This window comes from Chrysochloris asiatica, unplaced genomic scaffold, assembly GCF_000296735.1.
Source record: "Chrysochloris asiatica unplaced genomic scaffold, ChrAsi1.0 scaffold00131, whole genome shotgun sequence".
NCBI classification, from domain to species: domain Eukaryota; kingdom Metazoa; phylum Chordata; class Mammalia; order Afrosoricida; family Chrysochloridae; genus Chrysochloris; species Chrysochloris asiatica.
The window spans coordinates 1,258,057-1,269,132 of NW_006408649.1; positions in this window are offsets into that span (position 1 = coordinate 1,258,057).

An 11,076-nucleotide genomic window follows, 5' to 3' on the forward strand; every position below is an offset into this window, starting at 1 on the left:
GTGACTCTGTATTATAAGCACTGAACTGCTAACCACAAGCAGTACAAACTCACCAGTTGCCTCATGGAAACCCTATACAGGGTCACTATGGTATGCATGCTAATTCCTGGGCATAGGGGTCTTGCTAGACAGAGGGAGGCACTAAGAAGCTCTCTTTCCCCGCTCTAGCACTTCTCTGATTCCATTCTCAAAGGTGAAAGACAGAACCAGTTAAACACTTTTCTTTATCCTTTTGTAAATAGTAGGTAGCAGTCTCTAGAAGAATCAGTGTCCTAGAGATTACCTGGCTCAGGGCCATTGCAGCAGGCACAGAACCATCTTGGCCATGGGCTTAGTGAGTGGCACTATGTCACCTCCTCCATTGTTCCCCTCACAAGACCACACAGCCACTTCCTTTTCCTTATTTCCTTCATCCCGGACTGGAACCAAACATTTTAAAGTTCTGGCTAAGCTTCAGCAGCAGTAAAGAACACACGGATGTCTATAGCTGGAAGGCAGGACTCCTCATCACTAGACGATATATTTCTGTAAATACTATGCCAAGAAAACTCTATGTGACAGTTCTACTCTGTAACACATGTGGTCACCATGAGTAGGAACTGACTCAATGACAAGATGGATTTGGTTTTTGAATTTTAATGTTGCAAGGTTTGTTTCTAGCAACTAAGCCATCAAATCAATGTGACAGCTTGATTTGAAATGACTTGAAGAGTGTTCAAGTCCCAGATCCTGAAGACTCTACTCACAGACTGAATTGGTATTCTGTAAGAGGTTGAACACTCACCCAATGGGGACCTACCCTGCTCAAGCTTTATCCTTTAAGAGATGCTACTTACAGAGAATCAAGAAAGTGACACTGTTATATTCACACCTTTAATGTCTCTTTTCTTAAAAGTTCCTGAATAATTCTTTAAATTGAAGCTTCTGGGAAGATAAAAAATAAGTACAGAAGAACCTCCCCAACATAATGACATGTATCTTCTCTGGTTGTTAAATTATCTTATGCATATATCTCTATCTCTACCTCTATCTATCTATCTATCTGGAATATTACAAATGCTATGTGAATTTCACTAGAGAGACAGTTACTGGTAACTATTAAACACTTTGCTAGTTAAGGACCTGAATGGAAGGCATTTATCTCTAACCTGGTCCTATCTGGGTTGTCTATCCCTGTACCTGGCTTATATCTTTGAAATTCTTCCAATTACTCTATTTTATGCTCTTCCATGAGCCACAGTGATTCATTTTGAACTAGCCAGTAATATCAGAGACTTCTCCATTTTTCCTTCTGTCTTAATCTTTTAGTTTATCTCCGTCTGGTATAAGTAAAGCATTGTTATTGGCTTTTATTTAAAATAAAAATAAAAAAATAACAACAAAACAAAACGTTTGCTTTTGATACTGCTCTTTTATGTTATACATAAAAGAGCCAATCAGAAATCCTAAATCTCTTTGGAGACATACTTCTCTTTGATTGTGTAAATATGCCAGCTATAAAGCCTTCTTTCCTGGTCTTCTGAGGTCAGAAGAATTCTATATACTGAGTTGTATTTGCAAAGAAAGAAATTAGCTTTTGTGTGGGGCTTACTTAGAAGAACCATTTATTTGTTCATTCTTTCCATTATTCCACAAGCACCTAATATGTTCCAGGCACTTATGTGACATAGGAGAAAATAACTGAATACTATACCTCCCTTAATCCCAAGAAGAACATGGTGTAATGAAGGGAAAGACACAATGATAGACAATTATAGTGCAGGTTGAAAAGGGTTGTGCTAGAATGAGACCCAAGAAGCTATGGAAGCTCAAAGAGTGACTATTCAGAAAAACTTTATAAAGAAGTTTGACATGATGTGAGTCTCAAAGAATGAGTAGAAAATGTCCAGATTAAAAAAGAATGTGGTAGGAAAGGGCATTCTAGGCAGTAGATGAAGATGTACAAAGCCCTAAAATTAGAGAAATTATTGCTGTGTAAAGAGATTATTCTGTTGAACAATTTTGTATCCAAACAGGACTTATCTTGATGCTGTTGAATGAATATACATAATTTATTTCTGTACAGATTGTGTGTTCAGTTCAGTATGTATTATGTCTGATGTGAGAGACATGAAAAGTGAAAAATATTAAAATTTGCAAACAAATTTTGACTGTCCTATATCTTAACATTGTGATTCTGGGAAACCAAGTTAAATGTCCAGTTGTATGCCCTGAATGCCAGTTTCTTTCAAATTATGGTTAATAATTTTTTTGTAAACAATCATGATTAATAATATTGGCTACCTTATAACATTGTTGATAAATTAAATGTGATAATAGATGCAAATAGTATTCACAAAGATTAGGATGAACTAACAAGAATTGATGCTATTTCTTTCATACACACATATATACTTATGTATGCATAGATAGATAGTGTCACAAGACATATTTGAGTTTCTAGGAGGAATTATCTTGAGAAACTTTTTGAAGGAGGGTGAGAAGGCAGTTCACTGGACACAGGAGATTATTTCAAGAGCATATTATGGTCTCATGGTTCTGGTAGACAGGGGTGAGTGGGATTTTAGATTCCCCTAATCAAACAGATGGAGCAGAGATAAGTGGGGAGAATGAGAGGAGGTGTGTATGGAGAAGAGATGAGAGAATGCTGAAGGCTGGGATGTGTGGGCTACATTGTGGGAAATGCAGTGGGTGGAGAGAACAGTGGGATCATGGCTTTATAGATGTTTAGAACAAGATGTTTTGAGAAGCCTGGAGAATACTCAACCTCACACACTCATCCTACTGGTGAGGAAATTCAAATCATGGGAGGTTAAGTAATTTGCTCCTATTCACAGCTAGAATCAGTTACAGAAATGAGATTCCAGTTTAAGAATATGATTTACAGTTTCTATTATCTTTACCATTTATTAAAATTATACTGCAGAAAAAAAAAGTGAGTCTCTACTCACTCCTAATCATAACTTCATAGAGCCCACTTAACACAGACTATGTATTCTATAAATACATTCTTGCTTATATTACTTTTTGGGTTCAAATTTCTAACATGTACATTTATTAAGGCTCTTTCTTCTGCCATTTGAGATGATCCTTCATCAAATTATTTATTTGCAAATTAATTCATTCACTTATTAAGGTCTCTATTAACCAGGAGTTCCTCTTTTATTAGGCCCCAAATAAAGTAAGGGATAACCAAAGATGAACAGGACCTTGTTCTTAGGCTCAAGGAGTTCATAGTCTCATATAAAAGACAGACAGACATATAGATATAATCAGCATAGTGTGATAGGTGTGCACAATGGAAGGGACATTTAAGTCTGTTTTAAAAGTTGAGGGAGGACATCCAAGATATAAGAATCTTTGCATTGGTCTTAGAGGAAATCTAGGAGCTTTCCATATACAGGAAAGGTGGTGGTTGATAGACTACTCTAAGTAGTGATGTACAAGGAAGACTGAAAAGCAGACGCTATCCCTGAGAAATTTGATAACATATGATACTATTATGAGGAAGAAAATGACAGTGATGTGCGTTTTATGTAGACAATTTATGTCTCCACCATGTAAAGTGTGACTTAATGGAAAAAATAAATGACAAGCATTTTCAACAGAACCAATCATCTCTTCTGTCCTCAGGAAACAACTAATTATCATGTGGAAGTTCTTTACTAAAACCCCACCACAGGATTCTCTGCCTATGACTTTTTTAGCTTCAGGCAGAGGAAGAAGACTTTCACAGGATGAATAATTTTCTGATTTGTTGAAGTTTGGCAAATAAAACTGGCTCCATATTTGCAGAGTTATGTCATATAATGACTTTTTTTTTTTTTTTTTTGACAAAACTGAAGTGCTATCTAATGAGTACCACTCTGGGACATAGGGACAAATGTGACATAATCTGGATTCCTCAGGGATTATATTGCCAGATGAAGAAGATCCATGTGGTCAAACACACACAACATTGTAGATGTGCACTATTATCAATGGAGGGAAACACATTAAGCTAAGGAAACATAATGTGATCTGTACTCCTAAGATTGAATCTTTAAGAATGAGTCAGGCAATAAAGTAGGGAAAGTAACCTATTCTCAATAGAAGACATTTAAAAAATGAATGGGGCTGAAGGAGATGGGGGTATATCTCTTGTGGTACAATAGTGAATAGTTGCTATTAGGACTGATTATTGGGGTCAGAAATGTAAAAGGTAGACATTTTGTAGCAAAAGGAGGGGAATGATTGACTTTGCAGTCTGGGAGCAGAGGTCCCTGGGACCATCAAGGGAGAAGAGTAGAGTGTGGGACCCTACCCAGAGAAGCAGTGATGCCAGAGATGGAGAAAGAGACGATGATGTGGAGAGATGGAGTGGGTGGGGGCTTCAGACCCAGAGAGGAAGAGGGGCTGTGTGCTGAGAACTGGGGGCGCAGGCTTGCAGGGTATACCCTTAGGTTGGTTGATGATGCATAGAGGGGATTGTAACCATGATAATGAAACTACATACAATAGAATGAATGTAAAGCTAATGTTCTCCCATGTAAACTATCACATAATTCACAATAAAACATTTTTTAAAAAATGCTCAGAACTCTAAACCAGCATGCAGTCTGGATGGAAGAGTCAAGTGCAAGTTACAGCTGAGGCAGGAAGAGGAAAATCATGAAGAACCATTGATACCTACAGCTATTTAGATTGCATCCTGTGGGATTTAGAAAGTCATTGAACATTTTGAAAAAGAAAAAGATTAGAATAGGTTTTAGTTTTAGGGTAGTTATTCTGGCTTTTGCACAGAAGAAGCAATATGAGGTACAAGATTAAATGCAGGAGTTTTTCAGCAGTTTTAACGCCAGTTTTTCAGCAGTTTTAACAACTTTAGCAAGAAATGAAGAAGGACTGAATTAAGATGTACATATGATAGGATTTCATGACCAATTACATGAGGAATAAAATTTGGTGGTTAGTTTTCTAGGTAGAGAAAAATGTTGCTGAATACTATTAATAAAAGGGAAGTAGAAGCTAATTATGAGCATTGTGTTTACATGAGACATGTATATGTGTGTTATGGATTGAGTTTTTAGATATGCTAGGCATGAGGTATCTATGGGTCCTCCAGATTTATATATTCTGTAGGGAGTTGGATTACATAGGTTGGATGTAGGACACTTTGGCTTGGCATGAAGATTTGCATGCCACACCGACTCCACGGCACATCACAACAACAACAACAAAAGCATGTAAGAAGAGTTCTGGTGTGGCACTGTAAGAAAAGCATTAGACTGCTAATCACAAGTTTGGCAATTCAAAAGCACCAACTGCTCCTTGGAAACCCTATTAAGGGTCACTATGAGTCAGAATTTTTTTTTTTGGGGGGGGGCAAAATATTAAATGATACAGAAAGCATCAAAAGAAGATGGAAGGAATACACAGACTCACTGTAGCAAAAATAAATGGTTGATATTCAGCCATTTCAAGAGGTAGTGTAGGTTCAAGAACTGATAGTATTGAAGGAAGAAGTCTAAGCTGCACTTATGGCATTAGTGAAAAACAATGATCCAGGAATTGATAAAATATTTAATTGAATTATTTAAACAAACTGGTGCAACACTAGAGGCACTCACTCATCTATGCCAAGAAATTTGAAAGACAGCTACCGGGCCAAAAATTTTGAAGAAATCCATATCTGTGCCCATCCCAATGGAGATGACCCAACATAATGCAGAAACCATCAAACAATATCATTAATATTTTCTCCTGGAAATAATGTTAAAATGCTTGCAACAGTACATCAACAGGAACTGCCAGAAATTTAAGCCAAATTCAGAAGAACACATGGAACCATTGCTGACATCAGATTAATCTTGACTGAAAGCAGAGACTACCAGAAAAAATGTTTACTTGTATTTGAATGACTATGCAAAGGTTTTTGATTGTGTAGTTCATAAGAAACTTTGAATAACACTGTGAAGAATGGGTATTCCAGAACACTTGATTGTGCTCATCAAGTGGAGGAACCTGCACATAGACCAAGAGGTAGTTGTATCCTTTCACCATACTTATTTGATCTGTATGCTAATCAAATAATCAGAGAAGTTGGGTTATATGATTATATTGCATCAGGATTGGGGGAAAACTCATTAACAACCTGTGATATGAAAATGACATGATCTTGGTTGCTGGAAGTGAAGAGGATTTAAAATACGTACTGATGAAGATCAGAGACTACAGTCTTCAGTATGGATTATACCTCAATGTTAAGAAAACAAAAATCCTCACTACTGGACCAATAAATAACATCATAATAAATGGAAAAAATACTGAAGTTGTCAAATAATGTCATTTTGCTTGGTTCCACAATCAACACTAATTAAAGCAACAGTCAAGAAATCAAAGGATGTATTTCATTAGACAAATCTGTAGCAAAAGACCTCTTTTAAGAGCAAAGAGATCAGTTTGAGGACTAAGGTATTCCTGACCCAAGCCATGGCATTTCCCATTGCCTCATAGGCATGTGAAAGTTGTACAATGAATAAGAAACACTGAAGAGAAACCAATGCATTTGAATTTTTGTGTGGGAGAAAAATATTAAATGTAGTCTGGACTGCCAGCATAACAAATCTGTGTTGGAAGAAGTATATCCTTAGAAACCAGATGGCAAGACTTTGTGTCTCATGCTTCTGACATGTTATCAGGAGGGACCAGTCTCTGGAGAGGATATCATACTTGGTAAAGTGGAAGGTCAATGAAAAAGAGGAAGACCCTCAATTAGATGAATTGACAAAGTAGAAGCAGAAATGGATTCAAAGATAAACAAATTTGAGGATGGCACAGGATCGGACAGTGTTTCATTCTGTTGTGCATAAAATAATGACAAGTTAGAACTGAGACATTATGGCACCTAACAACGATATGTGTTGAAACTGACTGGACAGCACTTAACAACAACAGCATGCATGTACGAAGTGGGGAGCTGAGTGTGGATGAAAAGGTTGAGGGTTTGTTGGATTATATGATTTTTCCATTTGAAATTATAAATCAGAATCTTCAGATCTTATTCATTGTTGATACAGCCTTCGGATGTTTTCCCAATGGGCAGACTTTAGCTGACAACAAAGTGTGAGTTCCAGGAACTACATTTATTCTATAAAGAAATTCTTTGAAAAGCAGGAATTTTCTTGGCTCATGTACTGGAACTGCATGTACTCAGCCTTCAACGACTCTTGGTAATCTAAATCACAGTTGGGCCAATGTTTTCTAACTAGCATTTTGAGTGTGATATCTTTGGAACATCGAAGTGGATGAGAATTCTCTAAGCTTCATAACTAGTCACCTGTTTTAGGCTGAAACAGTTTGGTAGCTTGATCATATGATTTTCTGTGATACCAACTAAGAATTTCACCTTTTAGAGAAAAGGGAGTAGGAACCAAATGACTTGTCTTTTTGCCCTACTCCAGAAATAAATGCATGGATTTTTGGAATATTTGGAATGCAACATCCTCACAATTGTAGTTAAACTTGATCCTTCTGCTTCTGCCACAGTGTCAGTCCACCTCATTAGGGGTCTTCCTCTTTTTTGCTGACACTCCATTTCATCTAGCATGATGTCCTCCTCCAGGGACTGATCCCTCTTGATAATATGTTTGAAGTATGTGAGATGAAGTCTCACCAAACTGGCTTCTAAGGAGCACTCTGGCTGTACTTCTTCCAACACAGATTTGATTATTCTTCTGGCACTTCATGGTACTTTTAATATTCTTCTTCAATACCATAACTCAAAAGCACCCTTGGATTTCCTGAGAGCATCTTCCATGACTGTTGATAGTGGATACTAGCAAAATAAAGTCTTTGATATCATCTCAAACCAGCAATAATAGCAAAGATTTTTTTAAAAAGTAGGGGAAAATAAATGCTGGCAAGGATGTGGAGAGACTGGGACACTCCTGCATTGCTGGTGGGATTGCAAAATGGTCCAACCTCTCTGGAAAGCAATATGGTGCTTCCTCAGAACATTGGAAATAGAAATACCTTATGATCTAGCAATGTTGGTATTTACCCACAAGAAATACAAGCCATAACACAAGAAGATATATGCACACCAATGTTCATAGCAGCACAATATTCACATATTCACAATAGCAAAAAGATGGAGACAGCCTAAGTGCCCATCAATTTAACAATGGATAAACAAACTTTGGTTCATACACACAGTGGAATATTATGCTACCTTGAAGAATAACAAGGAAGTTGCAAGCTACTGCAAGGATGAACCTTGAGGACATTATGTTGAGTGAAATTAGTCAGTCACAAAAGGAGGAATAGTGCATAGGACCACTACTGTAAATGACTAAGAAAAAGAACTCATACTAAAGGGGCGGGGGATTCTTCACTGGTTACCAGGATGTGGCGGGATAGGGGAGGGGGGAGGGGAAGGTGGAGCACAGGGCAGGGAACAGGGTAGTTTGGGTGCTATGGAGGGGACACTACACAAGAAGGGGGAGGGGAATGGAAGAACAAAATGACAGGAAAACAATTAGGCAGGTTTGCATTGGCTAAGTGGAACAGAGGTAAATAATGATGTATGCAAAATCTTGGAACAACAGGACTCTGGGATACAGGGATTGAGACATAGTTGGAAAGGGGGAAAGGGGGCAATAATGTTAAGATGCTTGTCTGTCTTTTGAATCTTGGTTCCCTTGCATACCATTATAAAATAGACACTTGAGGAGAGAGAAAGGAATAGCCAGAAATATCACCATAGAAAGCTTGTAAGTCCATCTTCTGCCCATAACTGATTGGAATATCTAAAATGGGGTTACAATGTGCCCAGTGAAGGAGGCTTCCTGTGGAGCCTCTGCATTACATAAGACCATAGGTGGAATCCTGAACTGGATCCAGAATCTTCTGAGATGGGAAATTTCCACTTGAATGGACAAGCAGACCAGTGCCTAGAAGAACAATATACTTCTTGAAAGAAAGACTGACAGGAAAAATACAAAACAATAAAGGCAGTCTACAAGAACAAGCAAGTTACTCGCCCAGGAGACATCAAGGCAAGTGGTCGGGTCCTCTCAGCGCAAACCCCCTTACTTACTCATTTCTTCTATTTACTTTATCATCTCTATGATGGACTGCAAATTTCAGAGTATCTTCTGATACCATATTGGTCTTTTTCTTCTTTCTTGTCTTCTTAATGACCTTTTATATTCTTCCTGTATGATGTTCTTGATGTCATCCCCCAATTTTTCTGATCTTTATTCATTAGTATCTAATGCATCAAATCTGTTCTTAAGATGATTTCTAAATTCAGGTGGTATATTTTCAAGATCAAATTTTGGCTCTCATGGACGTGTTTTAATTTTCTTCAGCTTCAGCCTGAACCTGCATTGAATCACTAATGTCCATTCCACAGTCTGCCTCTGTCCTTGTCCAGTGATTTTTTCCCCACAGATGTAGGCAATTTGATTTCTGTGTATCCCATCAATGGAGATCAATGTGTATAATCACTTTTTATGTTGTTTTTAAAAAAAGGTATTTGCAATGATTAATTTGTTGATTTTGTATAATTCTATCATGCAGTTTCCAGCATCATTCCTATCACCAAGGCCATATTTTCCAATTAATGATCCTTCCTCTATGTTTTCAACCTTTGCATTTTAATCACCAGTGGTTATCAATGTATCTTGATTGCATGTTTGATCTGTTTCCGACTGAAGAAGTTGATAGAATTCTTCAACTTCATCATTGCTGGCTTTAATGATTGGTGTCTGAATTTGAATAATAGTGGTATTAACTGGTCTTCTTCATAGGAAAATGGATAGTATCCTGCCACAGACTGCATTGTACTTCAAGATAAATCTTGAAATATTCTTTTTGAAGATGAATGCAATGCCATTTCTCTTGATCTTGTCATTCCAGGCATAGTAAACTTTATTGTCAGATTCAAAATGGCCAGTACCAGTCCATTTTAACTCATTTATATCAAAGATATTGACCTTTATGTGTTCCGTTTCATTGCTGACAACTTCCAATTTTCTTTATTAATATTTTACACATTCCATATTCTGATTATTAATGAATGCTTACAGCTGTTTCTCCTTATTTTAATTTGTACCCCATCAGCATATGATGGTCCTCAAAGGTCTGTTCTGTTCATGTCTTCATGGTTAGCTTTACTTTGAGGAGTCAGCTCTTCCCCAGTTTTATTTTGAGTGTCTTCCAGCCTGAGGAGATCATCTTCCATCATTATATCTGTCAACTTTATACTTCTATTCATAAGGTTTTTAGTAGCTAAGAATTCATAAGTAGTCTGCCTCTCCTCTTCCTAGTCTGTTTTAGTCTGGAAGTTCAGATTAAATCTGTCCATCATGGACAACTCTTCTGGTATTTTAAATACCAGTCACCTAGTTTCCAGCATCAAATCAGCAAAACCCACCTCTGTCCGACAGACACATGTCACCAAATATGACACATTAACAGATGGGTGATGGAAAATAGCTAGTTGTTGTTGTTGTTAGGTGCCATTGAGTTGGTACCAACTCATAGCAACCTTTTGCACAGCAGAAGGAAACACTGCCCAATTCTGGACCAATCTTACTACTGTTGCCATGCTTTAGTCCATCGCTGTCACTTGGCCAATCCATCTTGTTGGGGTTCTTCCTCTTTTTCTCTGATGCTCCACCTTACCAAACATGATATCCTCCAGTGACTGGTCCCTCCTGACAATAAGTCCGAAGTATGAGAGATGAAGTTTGGCCATCTTGGCCTCCAAGGAACACTCTGGATGCACTTCTTCCAGAATGGATCTATTGGTTCTCTTGGCAGCTCATGAGAATATTCTCCTCCAACATCATAACTCAAAAGCATCAATTCTTCTATGGTCCAGCTTTTGCATGCATATGAGGTTATTGAAAATACCATGGCTTGGGTCAGGCATACCTTAATCCTCAAGCTGACATCTTTGTCAGCTTTAAAAAGGTCTTGTGCAGCAGATTTGCCTAATACAATATGTCATTTGATTTCTTGACTGCTGCTTCCTTGTGTTTTATCCAAGAAGAATAAAGTCCTTGACAACTTCAATCTTTTCTCCAT